General features: G+C 38.1%; 1 non-coding gene across 1 annotated transcript; it reads left to right on the top strand.

Moving 5' to 3' along the window:
- Nucleotides 1–11,114: 11,114 nt before the first annotated feature.
- LOC142447699 (small nucleolar RNA SNORA22) lies at nt 11,115–11,247 on the top strand. Its single transcript, XR_012784359.1, has one exon. It is a non-coding gene; the product is annotated as a small nucleolar RNA SNORA22 (small nucleolar RNA).
- The last annotated feature ends 10,249 nt before the right edge of the window (nt 11,248–21,496 follow it).

Raw genomic sequence — 21,496 nt, 5'->3', positions numbered from 1 at the left:
TGACTTTAACATTTCCTATTTTTAAAAGTGAAACACAAAGCAACCACTGGAATATTATTAAAATTAATCATTTAGATTCATACAGCAGTGTTTTTACTCTGATTTCATTCCATTTTTGTCTAAAGGAAGGCTTTATTTTTACTGGGCTCATTTCTTAAAATTGCCAGAAGGATTTATAATAAGAAGACATTTATCGTGCCAACAGTTTTCACATGTACAATTCAGTAACATTAATTATGTTCATTGTGTTAGTCAATAATCACCAGTCTACCTCCAAAGTCTCCCATTTACCTGAATTGAAGCTCTCTTCCCCGTGACTCTCTTTCCTTATTCCCACCAATATTCAGTAGCCACTAGTATACATCTGTCCCTATAAAATTGCCTATTCTAGATATTGCATATGAGGGGGATCATAGAATATTTGTGATTTTGTGACTGATGCATCCTAAATGGCAAAAATGGTTTCCACTGTCCTACTCTGAGACAGGTGTCTGTCTACCTCTTATCCACTCAATTCTAAACAAAGAGTTTGTTTGGTATGCAAAAACTTCCTTTTTGTACTTATTTTCATTATCATTTTTTATTCAATTATTTATCAATTACATGTTTTAAGCTTATTAAAGACAATGGCAATTCCAATTCAGAGCCAAATCATTCTGCATTTTCAAGCAAGTCCGGGGCCTCTAGGATGGCACAAAGTGCTTTCACTCCAGCCCTGTGAGCACAGTAGGTTATGAGTCGGGCTGATCACTGGGAGGTGACAGGATGAATCCACAGGAGAAAAAGGAGATGCTGTGCTCTGGAAAACAGCTAAAGACTCCGAAACTCACAGAGGCAGTTCAACTCTCTTCAGTAGGGTCACTGTGGACAGGAATCAACTCAACGGCAGTGAGTTTTGAGTGGCGATCCTAAGGGTTGATTCTTAACCAGCCTAAAGGCACCATGCGAAACCTGGAGATCTGCTTCCATAAAGGTGAAAGCCACAAAAACTCTATGAAATTACTCTATTCTGTAACATATGGAGTGACCGTGAATTGGAATTAAGTTTGGTGTCCAGATTAGTAAGCAAGGCTGATTACATATTTGGGCAAGTTTTAGATACCCCTCAATTTAGGGCCAGATTGACATGGCTCCCATGTCTTTCCACTTCCTCTACAATCAATCACAGACCCACCTAGTTCTCTCAATCTGTTACTACTAGAGTGGCCAAATTTAATACATTCCACAATGGTCTCCTCCCAGGATTTTTGACTTATTACCATGTAGTCAGTACTTCCTCTGAAAGTTATGTCACCCTTTTTTTTTCAATTGGGTAGACTAGAATCTCCAAGCATTTGGTTAATTGTCAAGAATATTAATCATTTGTGACCCGATGGCTTCTAAGAATGACATTTTAAAATCTTCAGCGTGACTGCAAAAGCCACTTGGGCTTCTTGCTGTCTCAGCACATGGCAGGGTCTGGTACCAATCACATCGGCAGGTGGAGCTCCTGAAAGAAACGCCATCCTTTCCAACATTCACAGCCTTATGTTTTTCTGCCTAGAAAACTCTTACTCTGCACTTGGTTTGCCTTTGCCTCCTTCTTTGTTCATGATTATTTTCAACATCCCAGAAAAATATTTCCTGACTACCATCAGCAAAACAAATCTCTCCCTTCCCTCTATTTTCCCTTTCTCCTTATACCTATAATGGTGCTAGTTTCTGCCACAGAATCAGACAGAGCACTCTGTTAACTTCAGGGACATCACTCACCCCGAATGCTATGTGAATGGAATCTTCGGGTGATTGAATCATGAAAGGAACATATTTCCCCTTTGGGCATGTTCAACTCATGTTTTAATACCCAGCATCCTCCTTTCTTTGGTCATATAATTGGTGGCATTTTAAACAAATACTTATTTTTGCATTCACTTGTGCTCCCTAACTCTTTCATCAGGATGGACTCTCCATAAGAAAAAGATTTACTTTCTTTTATCTTTGTGCACCTAGGCTTGTATGCAGTAAGCTCTCGTTAAATAATTCTTAATTGAAGGAATGAATTAAATAACAATTTAATAGTGTATTAAATAGTAATTTAATGAGAATGGAATCCAAAAATGAGAAAAATTAAAAAGAAAACATTGACAGAATTTTCCTTTCTTGGGTGAGATAAATGTGGAGATCCATTAGAAGATAATCGCAGAGATTTAATTTAACAATGGTAGAGAATAAGCAGCTGGGCATTCGTGTCCGTCAGTATTATTTCCTGAAGAGTATAATAAACGCTTGCAGAGATTTTTAATTGCTTAGATTACATTCACCTGAAATAATTTGAGTCAAATATTGAGCAAGGTACCCTGCATTCTGAAATGAAAATAATTAGAAACACAAATACTAAATGAAAATCAAGTTAGAAAAAAGTACCCTTCCACACATCAGTCATTTTTCAGATCTCATTTCCATTTTGGCAGCCATTGCTTCAATTCCTCATGAAGAAATATTTGACAAATGGAAGAAAACCTTGAGACACATTTTCATTGGGAATCACAAATGCACACACACAATTTCTTGAAATAGGCTCAAGAAAGATAATGCTAGTGGTTATATAATTCTCAAATTATTTTATTTTTATTAACTCTTTTTATGTTTCTGTTCATTCACTGTAGTGCATTGGTACACTTTAAATTAGCGCTCATTATCTGGAAAGTGGCACTTGAACTGTTCAATGTATCAACTATAATACAGTTTAAGCAGTTAACAAAATCCAAAGGGGAGAAGATAAAGGATCCATTGTATGTAAAAACAAAAACAAACATTCAACCCCTCCCCTTATAAAGCCGTTTTATTTATATTGTCGCTGCAGAATTTGGGCAGGTTTTAGTCATTTTTTAAAGGCGCTTCTTACAAGCTCTGTTATGGAGTCACTGTCAAGTCCTGGGTGATTCAGAAAGACAGGCTAGAACTGCTCCTGGCGGTTGCTGAGACTGTTTAGCTTTCTCCCTCCGTGGGGCTGGTAGATTCAAACTGCTGACCTCACACTTAGCAGTTCAATGAGTAACCCACTATGGCACCAAGGTGCCTTGCCAGTATCTCTAGGGGGTCCAGAGGGTTTTCAGTCAGCTGCTAACCCAAAGGTTGCCCATTTGAACACCTCAGGCAGTCTTGTAGGGGCACCTATGGGACAGTGGGTTATCCATTGGGTTTCAAGCATCGAGGTCCACAGCCTGAAACCACATGTCTCTTTGCAGGAGAAAGATGAGGTTTTGCATTCTGTAAAGAACGTACAGTCTTAGAAACCCACAGGGGCATTTTTACTCCATCCTACAGAGTCTTTATGAGTCAAAATCAACTTGATGCCCATGAATTAAATAGTGCCGGGCAAAATCCTCCTGTACATCTGCTTCCACAATGTTTATAACTAAGGACACTCTCTGGTGCAGTGTGATTCTGTAAAGCATGAGGCCAAACCTACTAGACAGCAATGCATTTGTTTCGTTTCCTTTTCTTACCTAACACGCCATTAGTGGTGCAGTGGTTAATGTGGGGCTGCTAACCATAGTTCTAAACCAGCAGATGCTTCAGGGAAGACACAATTTCCTGCTCACTAAAGAGTTACAGTCTCAGAAACTCACAGAGGCAGTTCTTTCCTCCCTTCTGGGTGCCTATGAGTCAGCCTGAATTCGCTGGTAGTGAGTTTAGTTTTTTTAGTTGACACGTACATTGATAAACATTTCAAACACTCTTAAACATTATGCTTGAATTGATAAAAAGTGGTAGTTTCACATTTGCAACATCTTGAGCATAGATTGCGCTGAGGTAAAAATGAATATAAATTGAAATTAATTCTCACTGAACCATAAAACTGAATATCTGATGGTCCAGGATAAACAACAAAAAAAATGACCTGTGGGATGAATTCAGCTGGCCACCTGTTTTTATAAATAAAGTTTTATTGGAACTCAGCCACATTAATTTGTTTATGCTTTGCCTATGGCAGCTTTCTCATCGCAGTGGCAGCACTGAGTAGTTTTGGCAAATCCCACCTGGGCCACAAAATCTAACATCTTTACTATCTGTTCCTTTAATGCAAAAGAGTGCTCGTTCCTCTAATTGTTCAGTGCTTTCACTTTGTAATACAGCACTGGGTGCTAAGCTAACATCTGCTATTGATAATTCTCAATGCAGTACTACCTGGCTCAAAAGCAAACATTAAGAATTTGGGGTGAAACATTTCTCATTCATCTTAATAATACAGCCATAATGGAAATGGTATTAAATTAACCTGAAAGAGTTTATCTTTTTTCAAAAGATCTAATCTAGCCTATCTGTGTATGTGAGTTAATCTTTGGGTCAGGAATAGTTGAAAGGATATTCAAATGATGATCTGTGCCAACTTAGAGTTTATCAAGTGAAAAATCAGTTACCTCCCATATTCAAAAGTGTAGTTTGGAAAGCAGGAAATATATATGTACATGTGTGTGTATGTTTATACGGCTGTGTGTAAACACACACATGAATATTTTTCCTTGATATATATATATATCTATATATATAGATATATATAGATATATATATATTCAATCAAGGAAGCAAATGGACTTTGGGCCTCTACTCAGCTCTTACCTCGGTACAAGAATGACTTGTTCTAATAACTTGGTACTCTATGTAACTTTCCTTCCTGATACGATTGTTGAAGACATGTGGAGGAGGAAGTGGACGGTACCTGCATATTGAAAGGTACAGTGTCTGGGGTCTTAAAGGCTTGAAGTTAAACAAGTAGCCATCTAACAGGGAAGCAACAAAGTTCACATGGAAGAAGCACACCAGCCTGAGTGCTCATGATGTGTTGACAGAAAGAGGTATCAGAAGCGCTTTAAAAATAATAACAATAAATAATAAACAATCAAATAGAACCTCAGGAGCATGAACAATGTGGAAGCCCAAATCCCACATAAAGATAATTAGACAGCCCCTCACAGAAGGGCCACAAGGAAGGGATGTTAAGTCCAGGTTGTGGTGTATCTATGATGAAAAACACAACTATCAAGTTCTTTAATATTTTCTCCCCTCACCATTATGGTTTTGGTTTTACCTCATTAACCTAGTTAGACATGAGTATGCTCATGTGTATAATTAAGATCATGCAATGCGGGGAAGTCAAGATAACCCTTCAGAAACAGTAACAGGATGCTAGAGGAGAGGAGGGGAGGGGAAAGGGGGGGCAAAAAAGAAAGAAAAGAACAAAATGAGTGTTAGAAGAGACTCTGAAACTTGCTCTTACTCAGAGAGTAGTTAATTTAAATGTAAGAAATGACTAAGTCAAAGAGCTGAACAGAAAATTGCAAAGGGTATCTCAGAAAGACAGAGCAAAATATAATGAAATGTGAAAAGACCTAGAATTATGAAATCAAAATGAAGAACACACTCAGCATACCTTAAATTGATAGAAGCAAAGACAAAAACCAACCCCCAAATTGCAGTATTAAAATTCTCTGGGCAAAATCTTTAATGATGCAAGAAGCATCCAAAATAAGATAGGAAAAAATAGAGTCACTCTACAAAAAAGAACTGGTCAACATTCAACTATTATAAGAGGTAGCATATGATCAAGAACCAATTATACTGAAGGAGTAAATACAAACTGCACTGAAAGCATTAGTCAAAAAATTGTGGAAATAACAATTAAAACGTTTCAATCAGCTAATGAAGCACTGGAAGCACTCACTTGGTTATGCCAAGAAATTTAGAAGATAGCTACTTGACCGGCTTACTAGAAGAGATCCATGTTTATATCCAATCCAAAGAAAGGTGACCCAACAGACTCCTTTAGAACAACATCACTAATATAACATGGAAATAAAATTGTACTTAAGATCATCGATCAATGGTTGAAGTAGCACATTGACAAGGAGCTGCCAGAGGTTCGGGTTGGTTCAGATGAAGACTCAAAACAAGTGATCACATTGCTGATATCAGATGGATCGTGACTGAAAGTAGAGAATAGCAGAATGGTGTTTGCTTGCATTTTATTAAATATGTAAAGGCATTTGACTGTGTAGACTACAATAAACAATGGGTAACCTTATTCAGAGGAGAAATCCTGAAACACTTAAGTTTCATGTATAACATGTGCCTGGATCCAGAGTGTTTTAGGTTGGGTGGACTAAAGAAACACATCCAATAACACACATATATTTATAAGCGAGAGCTTTATATCAAGAATTAATTATGTAATGAGAAAACAACCTAGCCCATTTCAACTCAAGTCGATAAGTCCAATTAGTAGTCCATAAATCCTTCTTCAGATTTACAGAGTCACAAGTAATAAAGAAAAATAAAGAAATATCACAGGTTGATAGGTGCAAATTCATGTGGATCCAATGGCAGTGGAAGCAACAGGTCTCTTGAGTGGCCACCAGCAAGAAGGTAAAGGCAGAGAGACAGCAGGGGGAGGTCCCCAGGACCCTCCTTCTGAGAAGTCCCTGCCTACAAAGAGGTACCATCAGGCTGTGACCTGATTGTCAGGTTGAATACAGTCTCTGGACTTTCATATATTTCCAAGTTGACATTCAATTATGTAACAACCACACAGAGTGAATTGTGGAAGCAGAAGAAGGAATACTGCATGATTTAAAATAAATAAATGTGTACATTAGAGTTCTATCCTCTCACTATACTTATTCAACCTGAACTCTGAGCAAATTATTCAAGAAACTAGCTTATATGATAAATAATTCTGTATCAGGACTGGAGGAAGACTTATTTAAAAGCTGAAATATGCTGATGATATGTCTTGCTTGCTGAAAGTGAGGAGGCCTTAAAGCACTTGCTGATGAAGATCAAAGATTGAAGATCAAACATAGGAATCACACTTCAATGTAAAGAAACCAAAATTCTCACTATTGGACCAATAGGTAACACCATGATAAACAGAGGAAAGATTGAAGTTGTCAAGGAATTTGCCTTGCTTGCATCCACAATGAATACTCATGAAAGCAGCGGTCAAGAGATAAAAAGGCACATTGCATTTGGTAAATCTACAGTAGATCTTAGGCATCGGAATACAAAGATGCTACATTGAGGACCACAGTGTGCCCAATCTAAGCCAGGGTATTTCAATATCTTCATATGAATGTGAAAATTAGATGTTCAGTAAGGAAACCCAAAGAAAACTGAATTCTTATGAATTGTGCTGCTGAAGAGTATTGAAAGTATTGGGCAGCCAGAAGAACAAACTAATCTGTCTTGGAAGAAGGGCAGCCAGAAGGCTCCTTAGAAGCTACAATGGTAAGACTTTGTCTCCTCTCCTTTGGACTTGTTCTCAGGAGAGACAGTCCCTGGAGAAAGACATCATGTCTAATAGAGTTGAGGGACAGCAAAAAAGAGGAAGATCTCCCAGAAAGGGGGCGGACACAGTGATGGCAACAATAGACTCAAACATTGGAACAATCGGCAATGGTGCAAGACGGGCAGTGTTTCCTTCTGTATATAGGGTGGGTATGGATTCCCCAGCAACAACAACAAAGGACACCAAAAACCTAATTCATTGCCATGGCGTCGATTCCAAAAAATATACTTTGAAGTTGAATAAAAATTTAATTTGGAAAATAATAAATTGATGATAGATATTTTTAAATAAGATCTAAAGGCAATGTAGGTGAAATACCATTCAGAGAAGTGACCGAGAAAGGAGAGAATCACAAAAAAATATATGGCAGAAGACAATGAAAAAGGAAATAGATAGAAAGTACTAGAGGAAGACTACACTCTTCCGCAGATTTCCTTTCAGGAAAAGCCAATGAACTTGACCAGGGGCCTATCAACCCTCTGTGTGGCTCATGACTTCTGAATTGCTCCCTTTCATTGTCCTACTGCATGCACCCAAAGTTGGCTTGCAACTCTTTCGAACTCTGTCCATTTTAATGCTGATTTACCTTCTTCTTTTTCCCCATTCTTAGAATTGCCTCTTTGAGTTAGTCAGCCAGGCCCTTCAAGCCCCCTCTTGCACCGGACTCCATTGGGGCCAGAATGAAACTTTGCTCCTTTACTTCAATTCAGCTTTTTTTCTTCTGCCTCATATTCTTTTTTGAATTCTCATTTGATTATTCTTGATAATACTCCCTTAAAATATAAAATTACTGCTCTTTGAAGTCCTATCAAGCCCAATTTTCTTCTCTCTCAATTTTATGAAATAAAATCCCTATTACTCTCCTAATGGAATTCACAGAAAATATTAAGCAATTATTCCCATTGCCTAAAAATCAACATGCTATCCTGACAGTAATCTGCAAGAGAAAATAATATATAATTCATTGCTATAATTGCCATTAAATATGAAAATGTTATGACATAAGAATATGAAATGAAATAGACATTTACTTGATTCTATAAATAGAATTAGTACTAGTGAATCATTCATCAATTCATACTGTTTTTATTAATCATTCAGATACCCATAAGCGGCATTGTTATCTATAAGTATATTTTTCTAAATGGTAAACAATTCTTGATAAAATCCCAAATAAAATAAATTCCCTCTAAGCATCGAGGGAAAGTGCGGTAGAAAGGGGGAACTGATGACAAGAATCTACATATAGCCTCCTCCCTGGGGAATAGACAGCAGAGAAGAGGGCAAGGGGGAGACATCGGACAGTGTAACATGACAAAATAATAATATTTTATGAATTATGAAGGGTTCATGCGGGAGGGGGCAGTGAGAAGGGAGGGGGAAACAAGCAGCTGATATTAAGGGCTCAAGTAGAAGGCAAATGCTTTGAGAATGATGATGGCAACAAATGCACATATGCGCTTGACATAATGGATATATGTATGGATAGTGATAAGAATTGTATGAGCCCCCAATAAAATGATTTTGAAAAATAAATTAAAAAAAAATGCCCAACACAACCTTCTTGTTGCTTATTCCTCCCTTCTTGATACAATGTGGACCCCTAATTAAAAGAGATTCATACTGTGGAAAATAAGAGTACCGGGGAAATTCCAGAATTACGTGTATGTTTCTAATATACTAATTTATTAATAAAACTTGAATTGACTATGGACAAAAAATGTAAACAGGGGAGAGGTTAATAATTAGTCTTTGTATTGATTTCTACTATAACTGAAATACTGAAAAATGATGGCTTTCATCTTTGACAGCTTAGGAAGTCTCATTTTGGAGTGCCATCTCCAGGGAAGGCTTCTCTCTCTGACATCTCTGGGGTACAGACTTTGTCCTCTGGGCTTGGCATCCATTGCAGATCTCTGTGATCTTAGCACTGATTTGCTACTAGGTTCTCAGCATGGGGATGCTGAGTCCAACATATGCCGACGACTTCCAGTTTTAGTCTCTTGGCAACAGCCCAGTCCTTCTCTCGGTGCTCCTATGACAGCTATGGTTAGTGTCAACTGGGCTGACTTTAATTTTCAGTGAACACCTAGTAATTACCCATGACCTGACCTAATTCAATTTAATCACAGCCAATATCAATCTCAAAAGGGGATAAGACTAGGGTGGAACTTAACACCCTTACTCAGGTCACAGACTTGATGCAATCCATTGCCTTGGTATTGGACCCGGCTTCTAAAACAGGTGGATTCTGTGGGAAAGTTGTTAGCTCTTTTCCTTACTCTGAGTCATGCATCTTGTTCATTGACTTCCAGTTCTTTAGACTTGAGCCAGTGGTCTGACATATTACTTGCTGATCCTGGCAGTGGTCATCGACCTGCCTCTGACCTGAAGAACTTGGATTAATTGGCTTTGCAGCCACAGGCCAAACCAGCTGAAATGGGATTTATCCTTACCTGAATCCATCAGCACCTCCAGCCTATGGTCTTCCTTTCTATCATCAGACTTAATAGCCACAAAAGTCAGGCGAAACTCCAGCCTAACATTTGACCAAGGGACTTGGAATCTGCCTGGACTTGGACTTGAGTATTTCTACACTCATGTGAGTCCTTTCCTTGGTATACATTTCTCTACATATACAGGTATCACTGGCTTTGTTTCACTAGAGAACCCCGCCTAGAAAGCTTTCTCTCTTTTTATCTTTAGTAAGATACAGTGTGACACAGGCAACAACCCAGGCAAGATTCTCTGATACAAGATCAGGGCTGTGACTAGAGTAAGAGTGTTGTATCTACTCTAATACCCTTTGAGGTAGTTTATTGTGCCAGCCTGACCTATAAGCACATGTGGGATTAATTGAAGGGCGGAGAGATAAATGGCTCAGTGACCCACGCCTTTCTTGTCTCTCGCTCTTTGATCATCGGACCAGTGTGCAGCCGCCTTGCTTGTTCTGTGCCTCAATTTGCAAGCTACACTACCTTTGAGACACCTAACCCATGGACTATGTTGTTGTAATTTGAGGTTCCTTCAAGACTCGCTTCACCACACCATTGGAATTTACATCTCTTGAGCTGGGGACTGTTGGGCCCTGTCATCTGGCTATTGGTGACCTGCCTTGCTGTTTGCTGCCTGTGCCCGGATAGCCTGAATTGCTCTACAGAGGACTACCCGGTGGCCCTCTAGACTGCCAGTGTCTCACAACAGTCTCACTTGGGTGAGTTGCACTGAGCCATTTGTACTGGTTTATAATTTAACTGTTTATTTCTTATGTTATATATCTATCTGTCTGTATAAATAAATATATATAATTATTAGTATTCTGGTTTTGTTTCTCTAGAGAACCCTGTCTAACACACCCTTATATCTCATTTCCTAATTATATCATATCACATTATGAGGCCGAAATGTTGCCTCTTGACACAACTGCCAAACCATTCAGAACCATGCCCCAGCCAATTTGAAACATATTTTGGGGGAGACATAATTCAACCAATGTCAGTGACTAAAGAGATCACATCTGTGAGAAAGAGGAGTGGTTCATGGAAAAAAGGCACAGGCACGTGGATTTATAGATAATTATTGCAGACACATTTCATTTAGTTCACTGATAGGCTTAGAGTAGCTATTCTACAGGTAACCGTTGATAATTTACGTTAGTGATTGTAGATAACAGAATCAAAGTGGTTGTCAACAGCTTTATTGGTTTGTATTTATGTTTCTATACAGATAATGATTCCAAAACATAAGGGAAATGAAAACATTTCCAGGTTATAATAAAATCATATCGTCACATAGTGAACACCCGAGGGTGCTTCATAGTTCTCTTGGACTTGACCCTGTGCTAGAGCAATGTCTGGCCTTTTCCTCTGCATGGGGAGGCACGCTCATCTGCCAAAAGTATTCACAAGGCCAGCACATCTTAATAAAATAAAGCAATAAAATAAATAAATAAAAATCATATCCATGCGCCAGTCTTGGGTTTTAATAGCAATCAAGAAGAAAATGTTAGCAAATGTCATTCTGCCTTATCACTGAAGCACAAGTATTGTCAGTAAAAAGGTGTGATGGCCCGAGATGAAATACAAAATGGTGACGTTTTAATACACTTGTACAATTAAAGAGGATTTTATTTATTAATCTTTTTCAAAAGCCTTAAAAGCATAACACAGATATGATGGAGGGGAGTGTGTGAGTTAGAAATGGGAACCCAGGATAATTCATGGATTTGCTGATATTCTTATCTGTAAGAAGCCTACCAAACTTGAGTCTTGCCCTCAGATATATATTCTGAGGTAAAATGACAAATACTTATAATACACGTTCTATTTCCCTCACCTCTTTATCATTGTCTTATCCAAACATTGTTTGTGGTTATTAGGTGTCACTGAGTGTGCTGGCTCATCACCGTCCTGTGTAAAACAGAAGAAACATCGGCCTAGTCTGTACCAGTTCACAGTTGTTATGTTTGAGCCCATTGGTACAACAACCATGTTAATCCATCCTGACAACGGTCTTCCTCTTTGCTCTCTCCTAAGTGCGATGTTCTTCCCCAGGACCGATCTCTCCTAATGGCATGTCCAAAAATATTTAAGATGAAGTATTATCTTCCTTGATTTTAAAGAGCATTTTGGCTCCACTTCTTCTAAGACAGATTTGTTAGGGTTTTTTGGTAGAGTGTGGCACATCAGATTCTTCCCAAACACCATATTTCAAATGGATTAATTCTTCCTCAGTCTTCCTTGCTCAATGTCCAACTTTCATTTGAATATGAGTCAATTGAAAATACGATGAATCACCTTGAATCCCGTGCTGCAGATTTGCCCATCTCAAAGTGTCCTTTGTTCTCTTGACTACTGGTTTCGTGAGCACTGCTGGTGGGTACGAGCAAGACAAACTCCTTGGCAACTTCCATCTTTTCTGCATTCATCGTATTACCTACTGGTCTAGTTTTGAGGATTTTAGTTTTCTGTATATTAAATCAGAACCCTTATTGGAAGCTACAATCTGTGGTCTTCATCAGCAAGGGTGTTGGGTCCTCCTCAATTCACTTTCAGCAAACAAAGTTGTATCACCTGTGTACCACAGATTTTTAATAAACCTTCCTCCATTCCTGAAACTGGATTCTTCTTATTATCATACAGCTTCTATGATGATTTTCTCAGCCAAATAGATTAAGTGTTTGCTAACACTTAAATAACATTTGCATTGTGTCTACTGGTAGGGGGAAAGGACTTACAAGAATACATTATTGTACTGGAATTTCTTATTGGAAAGGACTTAAAAGAATACATCAGCTTTACTTTCAATTTCAGAATTTCTTATTTTTCTCAGTGGAAAGTAAAATTCTGAACAAAAACTGTGATTAGAAATGCTCAAAATGACTCGTGACACTGAGCTTTAGTTTTCAATGTCATATTGCTGTTCTTCCCAGAAGTCCAAAGAGAGAAAACACGAGAGAAATGTAGCCAGTCAGCAGCTGAAGGGGATATATGTCGCGGAGGGACACCAGAGGGGTGTCCCAGAAAGGACATACATAACAACAGAGGGTAATTCTAAATCATCCAGTCAGACCTGGGATAAATCACTTAACATGTACAGCCATTTCCTTGTTTTCAGAATTTCCTCTCAGGAAAAAAAGTAACTAAAAGCCCTTAAACAAAAGACGATTGAGTTTTGTTTTATGAATAAAGTATTATTTTTCTTTTAAGAATAATGATTCTGGGGCACTTATCCCCAAGCCATCATCCATCAGGAAAGGAGAAAGTGTTCATTACAGTGTCTTTATTTCAAGTGATTTATTGTTAATGCTGAATATATTTCTTAATGATTCAAGCTTGAACAGTGCTGTGAAACCACAAGACTTGTTATTTGAGATTTATTTTTCTTTTCAGATAAAATTTCAAATATGCTACAAACAATTAAAGTGTAGAGAAAGCCTTTGTTCCCATTTAGACTTTTCACAAGGCTTTATAAATATATTACCATCTCTCCAACATAAAATAGCATGCAGCTGTGAAACTCAGAACAAAACAGTACTGGACCAGATTGAGAAGCTTGCCTGCGGAGTTCATCTAAGAATGAGGGAAAGCACAGAAAATACGTTTACACTCCCTAAATACTGAATTTAGATGAATCTTGTTATGCATTACAAAAGAGGGTGACATAAGATGTGGACTTAGAAGGACAGGAGCCTTAGTTCTCATTAAAATTGTCTAAAAAGAAAAAGTCTAATAATGGAAAGAAAGAAAATCTAGAAGTGGAAAAGAGAGGCAGGGTACATGAGGTCTGGACATTTCTAGATTTGCACAGTTAATTGGCTACAGGCTGCTGGGATTCCTTTCTGGTTAAAATGTTAGTTAAGGGCCAGGAAGGGTAGGGCCAATGTGAGAATCTCAGGCTGCATTTGCTCACAGTCCTATCTTCACTGAGTCTAGAATGTGTTACCATAGTTTCTACCTCAGCCAACTCAACAGAGGTATCTTTTGCTTCACAGTCAGCAATTTGTTCATGTATACATAAAGCTTTTTAAAGCAGCTTCTCAATAATAAAATTCTATTTCATTCGTTTTTTCCCCACCCTTCAAATCTAATATGAGCACACACCTTCTTTTATAACTTATCTCACTTTAAAGCAATCTTAAAAGCTAAAATATAAGACATAACTTGGAAAAATTAAAGGACCACATGCTTACCAGGGGATTTTAAGAGAAATATTAGATGCATAATTTTTCGGTATGTTTTTTACATTATGTGAAGAGAAGTGACCCTATTAAACCCTCCTCCTCCATTGCCATTCCACCACATAGGACACAGAACCAAGGATATCATTGCTGACATCAGATGGAGCTTGACTGAAAGAAGTGGATATCAGAAAGATGTTTACATATGTTTCAAAGACCCGGAAGAGGCATGCAAATGTCTGGTTCAAAACAAGTCAAAGATAACACTGAAAAGAGTGGGAACTCTGAACACTCAATTGTGCTCAAGTGGACACTGTACAAAGACCAGGAGAATATTGCAGGGTTTGAAATCAGGAAAGGGATTCATCGGGATCATATTCTTTCAATGTATTTATTTAATCAACATTCTGAGCAAATAATCTGAAAAGCTAGACTATCTGAAGAATAATTAGGATTAGAGGAAGTTTCATTAACCATCTGTGATATGCAGATGACACGAAATTGCTTACTGAAAATAAAGAGGGCTGTACTGATAAATGCCAGACTACACCTCCAAGATGGATTACATTTCAATATAAAGAAAATAAAAATTCACACTAATCAATCAATGCACAGCATCAAAATAATCGGGGGAAAGTTTGAGATTGTCAAGGATTTCATTTTCTTAGATCCACAATCAAGGCTCATGAAAGTATAACTCAAGAAACCAAAGAACACATTGCATTGGGCAAGTGTGCTACAAGATAACTTCTTGAAGTGTGAAAATACTTTGAAGAGAAAGTACACTTGATGCAAGACACAATTTTTCAACCACCTCCTATCCATGTTACCTCTTAATCCATCATTATAAACAGAAACAATATGGAAATTGTTAAGGATTTGATAATCCTTGGATCCATAATCTATGCTCATGAAAGTAGCAGTCAAGAAATCAAATGATGCACTGCATTGGGTAAATCTGTTGCATGAGATCATTTTAAGGTGTTTAAAGTCAAGGATGTCATTTCGAGGATTCAGGGGTGCCAGATTAAGTCATGTATTTTTAATCACCTCATACACATAGGAAAATTGGTATTGAAAAAGGAAGATGAAAGAAGAAATGGTGCATATAAACTGTGTTGCTAGAGAAGAATATTCCATGTGTCATGGATTGCCAAAAGAACAAACAAACCTGTCTTGGAAGTAGCATACCCAGAATGTTCTTCAAGCAAGACTATCTCGTGTACTTTTGTCATGTTATCAGGAAAGACCAATCCCCGAAAAGGGAATTATGAGTGGTAAAGCAGAAGCCTGGTGAAAAGAAGGGAGACACTTAATGAGATGGTTTAAAAGTAGATGCAACAATGGGCTCCAACCTAAAACACAACTGTGAAGCAGGCAGAGAACCAGACAGTGTTTTGCTCTGTGTGCATTGATGGGGGCACTTTCAGTGAAAACCAACTTGATGGCACCTTATAACAGCAGCAGGTGCATATGAAACCTGGACAATATAAAAAGACTACAGATGAATTGGCGAGTGTGAACCACGGTGTTGGTGAAGAATAGTAGAAGGAAAAACAAATCTATGTTGGATGAAGTACAACCAGAATGTTCCCTAGACATGAGGACAGTGAGGTTTCTTCTCTCATGTTTTGGACTCATTATCAGGAGGGACTATTCTGGTAAGTCCATCATAGCTGAAAACTATGTGCAAAGGGGGAGGACTGCAGCAAGATGAATTGGCAAAATTCCTTTCACAATGAGCTAACACAGCAAAATAGTGCAAGACCAAGCAGTGTTTATTTGTTTTACAGGGTCACTGAGTTGGAACTGATTCGATGTGACTTATCAATAACAAGAGCAACTTGGGTGTTATTGTTACAATCAATGAACTCTAGATTTTTTAAATTAGAGAAATAGGGAGAAAGTTTTTTTATCTTATTCATAGGCTTGACAGGAAAGCTCGGGGAAAACGAGTAAGAAAATAGAGGACCAAGATAACACAGTCAGGATTTATTCAATTAAATTAATCTGTGCACCACTGCTAAAATGATTCAATACACATGAATAGTTGTTGACTTTTCATCTTATAAACAAGAGGATTTTTGTCTCTTTTGTACATTCATCTATATTCCTATCATATAGCCTGTCACAGTGTAAAGCTTTACAGACACATACTTAATTAAAAACTATTTCTAACACTGTATTAATTCTCTCAGCATGTAAAGTCCTGAGAGAAAGATTCAACCTGCTTAAATGAGTTGGCTCACTCATCCAAGGACTACTGCTTCATCTGTACTTATCTTTGTACTATACAGCTCATAGGGATAGGGTAATTCTCTAAGGAAAAGTGGGATGTTGTTTTCACATGTTGGGTAATTATAATGACCTAAATACTATATATGGACACTACACTATTCCTCATAGTAGCCTGCTTGAAAATCTGATTATTCAAGATTACATATGACAGTGTAAATTTTTCCATGAGTGTATTCAAAATGTGTGTTGACAGTTTTAGCCCAGAGAACTGCCTCCGTGGCTCTATACTTTCTCCAAGCATGCCTTCTGATCTCATGATTCAAAGATGCAGAAACTACTGAATGGAAAACCTAACACTTCTAATGGGGTGCAATGACAGCCCAGATTTAGAGAGACAATCCAGAGTGTAGAAATGGTTTCTTCTGAAACCTGTCCACTTTGGGTGACCCTGCTGGTATTTGGAATACCCATGACATGGCTTTGAGCAGTGCTCTGTCATAGGTCAGTAAAGAGATAAGTTGGATACCCTTTTTGTTGTGGTTGTTTGAATCAGCATTGCCATAACCTAATATAGAGAGTATTGTAGCAAATAATGACACTGAACATCTGCTAGTGAAAATCTGAGACTGATTGCACTCATGAATTACACACGGCAACACTGTATGTGGTATACAGTCCTGACAATAATGTACTAACAATGCACCAAAAACAAAACCAAACGGCAGCCACAACAAAAACATGAGGGTTGTGTGTGTGCTTTCTTATAACTTGAATATGTGTAAATTGCCAAGGGCTGGTATAGCAGCCTGTGTTCGAGTTTAAGTTTTAAGCACTTGTTTAATTAAAATCCCAGTTTGCAATAGGGGTCTTAATTATCTTCCGTTTTCACCTGATTCACCTTCCTTTCATGTTCTTTCTGAGCATAAACTGGACTGTAGAAAACTTTGCTCCTAGAGTATTTTTCAGTAGATTTCGGTTCCCCTAGCCGTCTGCAAGGAACGCTGGCAGCATCAGGGCTACACATTAGGCAGCTAACTCCAAGGCCAGCAGTTTGAAACCACCAACCCACTTCCTGGGAAATAAATGAGGCTTTTTACTCCTGCAAAGATTTACAGTCAAGGACGATAGCCCGGCTCGAAGGGCCCATCGTACAGAGAGGACCATACAGCTGGCCACACTGCGAGATGCAACATCCTGCACCAACCCATGGCCCTACACGGGACAGCACCTGAGACACAGTGGGGGATGTGCGACTGAGCTGACCCCACCACACTGAGGAAAACACTGGGGGCATGCAATGGAGCAGCGGAGGAAGCAGAGCAAAGGGATCCCGAGGGAGTATAAAGGATGGACTTTCTGGCCAGGACGTGGCACCTCAAACTCCATGATTCCTGCCCTGTACGTTCTCTCTGAGACTCCATGGCAGTGAAGGAGTAAATCAGAGAGCCAACTAGAACATCAGGGTACAGTCTTATCTTGAGGTACTTGCTTAGGTATGCCCTAATGGACATTAAGATATCAAGATCCTTTGTGCAGGAGCCATAACCTGACTATTAGGTAGTCAAGTGGTCACAAGGCCCCAGAACCAATCCTTGGTAATCTCCAATTGTGTATTTATCCCAATCTTGCCCCCTTTACCTGCTTCCATAGTCCCGTCTATGACAAGGATAAACTGATCTGCCGCAAATCATGATTTTATCATATTTGTTGTTTCCCATGTTCTATAATTAGCCACGTGGCCACACATCCTTTGAGCATCATGCTGGCCCCCTGCTGACAGATGCCCTCACTCGAATGAGTTATCTTTGTCTTGATTTTGTCCATTCTAAATTTTAATAAAGAGGTCTCTATAAAGTAGATTTAAATTTAGGGGTTCCCCCCCACTCTGGACCAATTCTCATGTTCATGTAGAAGACTGAATCAGCATATTTCCATTTCAATGTTGAAAAGAAGAATGGGAAGAATCAAAGGAAAAGCACTTTTTTCTTTTAAAGGACATTAGCTAAAGGATGTAAACATGACTTCTCCTTACCTTTTCATACCCCATTATTAGTAAAACTGGACACGCGGATTTCCAGATAAAAGCATTGGAGTGCAATTAAAATGGGACAACATGGAAATATGTGCTCCACTAAAATCCATCGCTGTCAAGTCTATTTGGACCCCAAACTGTCCTGTACGACAGAATAGACCTGCTCCAAAGGATTGTGGTATATTGATTGTCCAGTAGGCTACTCATGCTGGACAATCACTACCAGGTTAGCTGTTTGAAACCACCAGCTAGTCTGAGGGGAAAAGATGAGGCTTTCTACTCCCGTAAAGAGTGATCGTTTTTGAAACCCCAAGGGGCAATTCTACCCTGTCCTACAGGATTGGTATGAATCAGAATTGACTTCATGGGAGTGAGCTTGTTATTTTATGGACATCTTCCCAGAAGCAGACAACTTCATCTTTCTTCCATGGAGTGGCTGTGTTCACATTACGAGTTGTCAGTTCTCAGACCAATAGTGAACCCACTAGGCCACCAGGGCTTCTTAGAATCAACCCTAGAATAAACTCCATACATCTGCGCACATTATGCTCGCCTTCTGGAAAGCCATCTTCCTCTTTCCTGCCTACTGAAGTACTCAGTTCTCAATTCTAAAACCAAGGGTCTTCTGTTCTGGGAAGCCTTTCCCAAATTATCCATGGTGATTTAGTTACTCCAATTGAGAACTCGCATGCACCAGTTTAGAACTTGCCACTAACTCTTCCATTTTCTTCACGCCAAAGGATATAACATATACATATTCAAATTTCCAATGGCTAGCTCTTTACATTTCCTATACATATGCATAGTCTTGTACATTTTAAGATCAGATATTACACTCCAATTTACTAAGATATCACAAAATATCACTCATGTTCATTATTAAATAGTGGGAATCATGTATTGTGAATGATAGCTACTGTTCGAGAATTAATAGCTTTCACCCTTATCTCATAAATTAGCTCACTAAAGAATAACAAAAAAAAACATCTTCCTGTAGATTTCTTAGGATGCAAACTTTCCTTTTATAAGGCTCTTTCGGCATTCTCTTTTAAAACTTAAACTTCACCAGGCTATATTGTTAGAGACATTCAAAGGCTGAAAGTAGTACTATAATGTGTGCTTTGGACATATGTTAATATTTAAAGGACAATGCTCATGATAAATCAGTATGCAAAGCATCTGACTATACTTCTTCTGAGACCTGCTATATTCCAAAGAAGAGATGACAGCTAAGCTCGCTGGTAACTGAAGAAGCAATTCTGTGCATTTATGCTTCAGCAGGGTGAATACAATTGTCATTAAATATGTTATGTTCTCTTCACAACAAACAGTAACAATTAAAATCTTATTCACTACTTGGTGCTTTGAAAACTCTTGCTTTTTCCCCCTAAGGTAGTTCACTGCTATTCAACTATTATTTAATCACTGAAACAGAACTTTTAATGCATAGTACAAAAAGGCTCAAGTTGATGAAATGTTTTTACATATCAGCTTAATTCTTCTTGTCCAGGGAAGTAAGAGACGCTGAAGAACAAATAATCCATTTAATAACATGGTAATTGCCATGAAACTTTTGAGATTTTTTTCCTCAGTTCTGGAAGTAAGATTTGAGAATATCAAGGATGATAAACATCCAATCCAAAGGGTACTTTGGTTTCATAGCAACTGGGGCAAAAAAAGATTATTGTGTATGGAGCTGTATTTACTTGTTCATTCATTCATTCTGGTTTTAGTTATATTTTAATTATGTATAAAGATAGAGCTACATATGTTAGAAAAATCTGTCTGTTTTATTCCTTTCTGTGTGTCGATCTTCCCTAGTACTAATCTGAGCTCTTCAAAATAAAAGATATGTGTCATTGATTTTTGTAACCTGGGACATCTCTCTGATAATATCCCTTCTTAATTTCTTAGGGTCCTGAGGCACTCCCCATTGTTGCAGCCACTGTGTCAATGCATGGCTTATGCATATGGGCAACTGTAATATCTGAAAATTCTTCAGCTACTCAGCAATATGTGAGGTACTCCACCATATTTCATCTTATTAATTTAATCATCGTGGTAGAAATTACCATCCTCATTTACAAAATAGGAGAGAGAAAGAGGTTACTTTTCCTAATGTAGTTAAGTCAGAATGTAGTAAAGTCAGAATTTAGGTTACTTTTCCTAATGTAGTAAGTAAAGAGGTTACTTTTCCTAATGCAGTAAAGTCAGAATATAGTAAAGCCAGAGTCAGTAAGTCAGTCAACAAAGCCCAGTCCTTAACTAATACCGTTGTGAACTTAGCTCTTGAAACCTGAGTTTTCTACCATTGCATTCTCTTGACTTCTCCATTAACAACAAAGACATATTTTATGTATGGTTAAGGACTTTCAATTTGTGGTTTCCTAGATTGGTTTACCACTTTTTCAGAACAAAGCAGTTACTGGAAAAGACAAGGCCCCTGCCAACCTCCTCTCCATTCTAACAATGCTGTCCCAAAGCTTTTTTACTTACATACAAGTTTAAATCTATTCTCAGGTGGCTTGGACTGCAACGACTGTTTCCATTTTGGTGGATTTTATTGCAGCGATTGTTTCCATTTTGTATCACATATGGAAATATATCCTTTTTGCCCTCCAGGCAAAGAGAACACTACTACTAATATCCCCTATTTGACAAAGATGTTCTACATCCACATGTGCACAAATGGGTCCTATATCTTCACTATAACTACAATCAAATGAACTTATTTCAAGTTTAACTGTTGAATAATAAGAGATTAATTTGAGAGTCTATTTCAATTTATGATGATATATCCTGTGGGTCAGAGTAGAACTGTGCTCTATAAGGTTTGCAGTGGATGACATTTGGGAAGTCAATCACCAGGATTTTTTTCCCAAGGTGCGCAGGGTGCACTAGAACACTAATCTTTTGTTTAGCTATTGACCTTGCTAATGGTGTGCACTATCAATAGATTATCACGTCTTTATGTTCTATGTTTGTTTTTTGCAAAACTCTACATTAATTCATGTATTAGTTTCCAATGTGCACTATTCATTTTGTGTATATACATCTTATATGCACTGTGCATTAAGGGAATACTTATATAATTAATCAAATCTATTATCTAGATATACCCAATCCATGATATGTTCAATTGCCTCAGATGCATGTGAAATATGGACATGGAATAAATGACTTACAAAACATTGAATATTGAAAATACCATAGACTGTGA

This window comes from Tenrec ecaudatus, chromosome 4 (assembly GCF_050624435.1).
Source record: "Tenrec ecaudatus isolate mTenEca1 chromosome 4, mTenEca1.hap1, whole genome shotgun sequence".
NCBI lineage: Eukaryota > Metazoa > Chordata > Mammalia > Afrosoricida > Tenrecidae > Tenrec > Tenrec ecaudatus.
The sequence above is the reverse complement of the archived record's forward strand: the minus strand, read 5'-3'. Positions and strand labels throughout refer to the sequence as shown.